Here is a 6,814-nt window from a genome sequence, read left to right on the forward strand (position 1 = left end):
TGGTGAATAAGACGCATTACAATTTTAAAACCTTTTTCGGGAAAAAAGTCCTTATATACCTCTGGAGAATGGAAGTAAATGACTTTTTTCTATTATATATGTGAATCTGATTATGGGAATGACTGAGTTAGTTTATCTGGCTATAAAGAACATAGCATCTTCTAAAATGCATGTGATTAGTTTTGTTGATTTTAGCTGAACCATAGACATTTCTTAGTATATTTTTCAATTATATATTGTTTTCTGAGGGAGAGTGAGTGCAGCACTAGAAAGCAAGTATGGAACTAACATATTTCCCTGAAATGCACTTTGTGATGCAGCATTTTGCTCATGTTTCTAAAAATTACTTAAGCTTCTGCTTAAATTATCCCGGTATCACAAATACCACTTATATCAGTTTACCCTGAGGATACCATCTTGGTAAGGATATGTTTTCCATTATTGGCATAAATAAGTTGCCTTCCATAATAACTGTTTTCCCCAGATCCAAAATGTTTTATCATCAAGGGGTGTAATGCCTACCTACTCCATGCACTGGGGCACCTACACTGTGTGTCACAAAGAAGAAAAAGGACACGTATTTTGGCATTAAAGAAAACAAACAACAAAGCAGACAGTCATCATACAAAAGGAACCTCCAAACAAACCCTCTGTCACCCAGCTTCATGGTGAATTTTGTGTAGGAGTCAATTTTCCTTTTTCTCAGTGTACCACATATTACCACAGTCTCAACTTCAAGAATGATCAGAGACCTAGAAAACATGATCTAAGAGGAAAGACTGAAAGAATTGGGGTTGTTTAGTCTAAAGAAAAGGGAAGTGTTGGGAAAAGTGGTAATGATCTTCAAAAATGTAAAAAGTTCCTCTGCAGAGAGAAGGAATAAATTTTTCTTCATGTTCAGTGCGTCTAGGGCAAGAGGCGATGGACTTGGAGTAGGAGATTTAAGGTAGACATTAGGAAATTATTTCAAACTGCAAAAGTAGTGTAGCACTGGAAATGATTACCTGGGAATCTCGCTTACTGAAGGCTTTGAAAGGCAGATTAGGTCAAATGTCTCAGAAATGGTTTTAGTTGCAGTAGATTATATACAGATAACCCCAAAAGGTTCCAGTCTGGTTTATATTTTGTTTCTCTTGGGTGATTTACAACAGATGCATTACTGCTGTGTTATTTTAATTCTCACTCTTCCTTATATCCTTAGAAAATGCCAGTAAGAAAACATGGCAGTAGGTAAAAAATTGGGTAAGTAGAATGGATGGTGACATTCCCAATAGCAGAATATTAAGGAATCACAGTTACTGCAGGATAACTGTTGTGTTTGAGCAGGAGTGTGACTTGCTGACACGTCCCCCTAACAGGCTTTGGGACACTTGAGTACTGGGCTGGTGTTCAACAAGTAGTGGATATTCAATACACAGAAATCTATGTTTTAACTAGTCTTTTAAATTTTAATTTAATTTAAATAAATTTTAACTTAATTTTAAATTTTAATTGAAGTGTTGGTCTTTCTTCACTTTTTGCTGTGTGTAAATACTTCCTGAATTTACAAGGAGCGAGCTCTATCCAGAGTTCACCAGTGGCCAGTTTGTTAGTCATCAGGTACCGTCACTGCGGGTTCAGGGATATTCTGCCCAAGATGTGGGGAAAAGATAGATATTTGGAGTAGCACGTCCAGAAGCCAAAATTATCTCAACTAATGAGGGGTATGAAGTTGAACATGATATTGTTTCATCTGAATTCGACTTTTATCTTGGAGACTTTTTGTTCCTCACAAAGCCTTCAGTTCACTGCAACAGTAAGGTAGTATCCAAAATGCTTGTTTCTCTTTGAAACAGAATTGGGGCATTTATCATTTGTCCAAGTTGAATATGCTTAAACCAACTCTTGTTCACCTTCTCCTAAGTCTTCCTTGTTTCTGATCTTCACAGTTTTTCCTGTAGCCTAAAATCTGTCTTCTTCCTGTAGGTAGCTATAGGTCTTCTGCAATAACAGAGTGATAAAATGACGCATGGAAAGATTCATGAGAACCTATAGAGTGCGACCCTCTGACATACAACTCTTTCCCAGTCCAAGATCACCTATGTGTCTGTCATTCCTTGACAGAAAACTGTTGAAACTGTTTCTGGATACTGAATGACGTCTGTAGGTACTGTGTTCTAATCCCTTGCAATTTCAAAATTTTTCCTATTATCTAGGATTGCTACAAGTCAAACTCTTTATTACATGTCCTGTCTGCATTATTGCAGTGATTTTACATATCTGAAGACTGTTATGCTGCTTTGTTTCAGTCTTTCCTTATGGATCATGATTTGTAAATCTCCCATACGTTTCACTGTCCTGCAGACTCTTTCTTTGGTCCACTTTTTCAGTGTCGCATCCAAAGCTGGACAGAGCACTCCAGTTAAAACCTCAGTGTTGAGTAAAGAGAATATTATTTAGTACGTGCAAAAATGCCATCTATCAAACATAGTGTGCTTCCTTTTTCATAATACAACATCATTGACTGCTGTTCGTAGCACGCTGTCACTCCCTATCCTTCTCCATGTAATTCCCGCCTACTCGGATTTTCTTATTTTATGCTTCTCCAGATGATTATTCTGAAGGGTACTATTTTGCACTTCCTGTTGAAACTCTGGTCTGTGACGGCTTAGCTAGCTGAATTGCAGAAGACAAGTTACTGGATACTGAACAGAAGGAATGTGAGGAGGAACCACTGAAGATTTTGTACAAAAAGTATTAGGTGATTGTGAATGACTGCCTCTGGCACTGGGGAGGAGTTAGTCTTTGGGAAATTAACTTTACCACCTGGCCAGAAGTGTTTCCTCTTCTTAAGATTCAGTTTTACTTTTTGAATAGTCCGTGTGTGTGCACCCTCCTCTTGGAGGGAGAGCAGGCTGGAAATTTGTACCAGTATTTGCTTTTGCATGCTCGAACACTTCTGTTGTCTGACGGTTAGTTTTTGTAACAGCAAACTTTTCCCTCTTTCAGTTACGTTTATAGAAATTACAGACTCTGTGGAGCTACTTTCTCTAACTTCTTTTTGGAGGTGTTACCATCTTAACAGGAACATCCTAACAGTGGATTTGCAGACTGCTTTAGAAATTCATATATTAGGCTACATATTGACTTAGGAAATGTCTCAAAACAACATACACTTCATTTGGTGTTTTGGACTGTGTACTTTTCCACAAAAGCTCGTGTAGAAGTAGATGACCTTACAGAATCTCTGCAAGACACAGGATGATTGTCATGGTGCGTATTGCCTCTGACTCATAAGCTGCACACCAGCACAGTGCAAGGGTTAAGGACAAGGTAAAATCACTTGCTGCTGTTTTGATTTCCTGAGGGATTATTGTTTTTACGCAAGAAATGGGGAGTGGGGTTCCTTTTGTGAGGACTGTTCCTGTGCCACAATTTGAAAGTATGGGCTAAAAGTGTTTCTGTCAACTGTGATGCCATTCATAGCTTTTGCATCAGAATCTTAAATTTGGATACAAAGATCTCCGTTGTAGAAGCCCCATCTTGTGGACAACCAATCAATGACTACTTCAGCACAACTGAAATACTTGAGATTTGAAATACTTGAAAAATCTGAAGATATTTTGGTAGTCTGCAATAAAATGGAGAGTCTTCATATTGCTGGACAATATGGAAACTTCATTCATCTGTAGAAATCGGCATATGCTTTTTGAAGACTATTTCCACAGGTAAGAAATAGTGAATTACAGAGAGGTGATAAACAGGGATGGAAACAAGGATGTTGTCCCCAGAATTCTGTTTTAAGTCTGAATCAGCTAAAACACTAGCAAGCCTGAATCCTGCCTTGAATTCCCAGAATAGTTTCCTGTAGCATTTGTATATTATAAATGAGTCTTTGGGTGGCAAAATCATATAAGGGCAGAAGGACATTCTTTGAAAAAATTGTTAAGACAGAAAGAATAGCAAAGTATGCATGAAAACTGAGTCTGGAAACTTCGGGAATATCCTTGAGGAGATACTTGGTTTCAGCACAAAGTGATGGAAAAGGGCAAGCAACTCCAGACTCAATGAGCCAACGTACTTGCTAGGAAGAGTGTTAGGAAGGTAAAAAGAGCATGAAAACAAGCCTGTGATAAAAGCTATTTTCAGATTTCAGTATGACATTAGTAGAATATATTATATATATTCTATTATATAGAATAATAGATACATATAATTCGAATATCTTTTTGTCACTCTGAAGAAATTGGGTTACTGTATGATAGTTTTCTATTTCTTCTCTACTAAAAAATTAGGAAACATATTATGTGAGTTTTCCATTTAATAATAAAGTAGCCAGAAAGTGTAGCGACATCTAGGGAAAGTTTGGCAGAAGTGCCTCCATGCTAAAACATCTGTAGCTCCATTTTGCTTCTTAGGTTGGCATTTGACAGTTATACTCCATGCAAAAAGATTAATGTCTTAAGCAACATAACATCCTGAGAAACAAACATAATGAATATGAGAATATGATCTTTATTTTAAGGTTTTAGAATGATCCCAGTAGGAGTTTTGAGTGGCAATAGTAGAAAAGAGCGGCTCTTCACTGAATTTGCAAGTTAGATCTGTGTGAATTTTAAGCAGGAGATGGGTATGTGCTTAAATCCAACCTAGTCTTCAAAAGACATCCTACATCTCTAACTGCGAATGTAACCACTTTTTTTTCCTGTGAAGGTAGCGTACCCAGGGAAAGTTTGGTCAGAGTGGCTTGCTTGGAAAGGGTGAGAAGAGTAAAGAGGAATATGGCATGTGAATAGGGTGCCATACCAGCCCCTTTGTTGGGAGGAGAACAGAGGTTGCTATTCCTACAGGCGAATGTCTGACTAAGCACAGTGATTAAAATGAGACAAACATTCATGATCTGGACATCACAAAGCCAGGAAAGAATTTCCTAGTTCATATCAAGAGATTTAAAGACATATCAGATACAATATATTTTAATACTTAAAATTACCTCTAAAAGTGAGTGTACATCTGCCACTTCACAGTGTAGTTTAAAATAACTGTTTACTTCATATTGAATCTAAAGACTTAGATTTTCATCCTTCAGTAGTCTGGGAATTTCATAAACACAATTCATTCGTAACATAAATAGATCTAAAAAAGTCATCGTTCTTAATAAGTTAACATAAAACTATAAATGCACATTACCAGCATATTATTAAAAAATTCACAGAAATGCCTGTGGATGCTTGAGAGTTCCTGACTGACTCCTTTTGTTTCTCATAGCAATCCAAAGCCTCTTTGGAAATAGAATTCTAAGTTTTTGGTGAAGGGCATCTTTGAGGGAAAAACCTTTGAGAAAAATGCGTATTCTCAATTTTGACCTCAGTCTCTTCCTTAAGGGAGAGAATATTAAGACTTTAGTGACATACAGGACTAAAATTTTTACTTGAAAGCAAATTCTGCTGGAACCAGCATGCACAATAAAAATAAAAATCTTTCTTAGTGTGAAATGAAGCCATGAAAGGAGCTTCATGGTTCCTTTCTGTGGAAGGTGTTTCTTCCTCTAGAGACAGGGAACAGCAGATGCTAGTTCACCCCTCAAGGGAAGAGCATATGAAGTGGGAACAGCTACTTATAATTCCCTGCATCTAGATAATGAAGCATGAACAATTCAACAAGAGGAGTACAGACAGATATTAGTATGATGTGAAATCGAGAGAAGAAGCTGTAGCCTAGGAAAAGAAAATGAATATGTAAAGCTTGTACTAAAAGGGTGTTGGAAAGCAAGAATTTATTCCAGAGGTGTCCAAGAGGGAATAATGATTGCTCAGAATCCCTGCTCCACCAAGTGAATTCATTGTAGTACAGAGAAAGGACAACCCCTGGTATGAAGGACAGACTACTTCCTTATTCTGAGCAGAAGGCTCTAGAAAAAGCCAGTGTTGGTAAAAGCAGAAGTCTCTGGAGGAGTGTAAGGCAAGGGCAAGCATTCAGTGATACTTTTTTACATTAGATTGTATTAGAAATTGTAGTTGCTTGTATATGCCCATATGAGAGGGAAGGAAAATGATGACATCAAGACACTGAAGAGTGACCTGTTGTACATTCCTCTGCTAATATGTACGATAAAATGTTCAGTTGCGGTGTATCATAAACAGAGGGTTAATTGCTAACAGTTGCAGAGTAATACGAATCTCATGTACTAATAGATTTTATCAAGAAAATACAGCAGGACTGGAAACTCAGAGTTTAAGTGTGAACTTGCAGTAATTCACTGGCAGAAGAGTTGTGTAGGTGTATAAAATTGATTTGAAAGGGAATGAAGAGGTGTGACTTGTGAATTGCTACTTTTTAAAGATAAAAAATTAGTGCACATGTAGGTCATGTTAGAAAAGAAAGGAAGTCTTCATCCTTATCTCTTTATTATGCACATTTTTGTAAATGTTTTCTTTGGTTGCCTCTAGCCTTTCTACTATTTTAAATCTTTGTATATTATATTTTTATTGATATCAAAATGTTAAGAGATGTAGTAATACTGATATATGAAGTGATTCAACATTAAAAAAGATAGAAAGATTTTCAATGGCCATTTGAAAACAAGGCTTGATGTGTTACATTACTACAAAATTAAATATATGCAGTTGAACTCTGAGCACTTGTGTTTGTAATATATGAAAGTGTTCTCTAAAATCTGTGTCTCCATAACGACATTTGAATTCCAACTTTGGTATGTAATTTTAGCATAGTACTTTATGTTTGATTTTCAGCAGGGTAGGTGTTTGCAGCTAGGTGGCTTATGCTTCGAGCGGATTCGTCCTTTTAATCAAAAGGAGGAAAGCTTTTGCTCTAC

This window comes from Aptenodytes patagonicus, chromosome 5, assembly GCF_965638725.1.
Source record: "Aptenodytes patagonicus chromosome 5, bAptPat1.pri.cur, whole genome shotgun sequence".
Classification (NCBI taxonomy): Eukaryota; Metazoa; Chordata; class Aves; order Sphenisciformes; family Spheniscidae; genus Aptenodytes; species Aptenodytes patagonicus.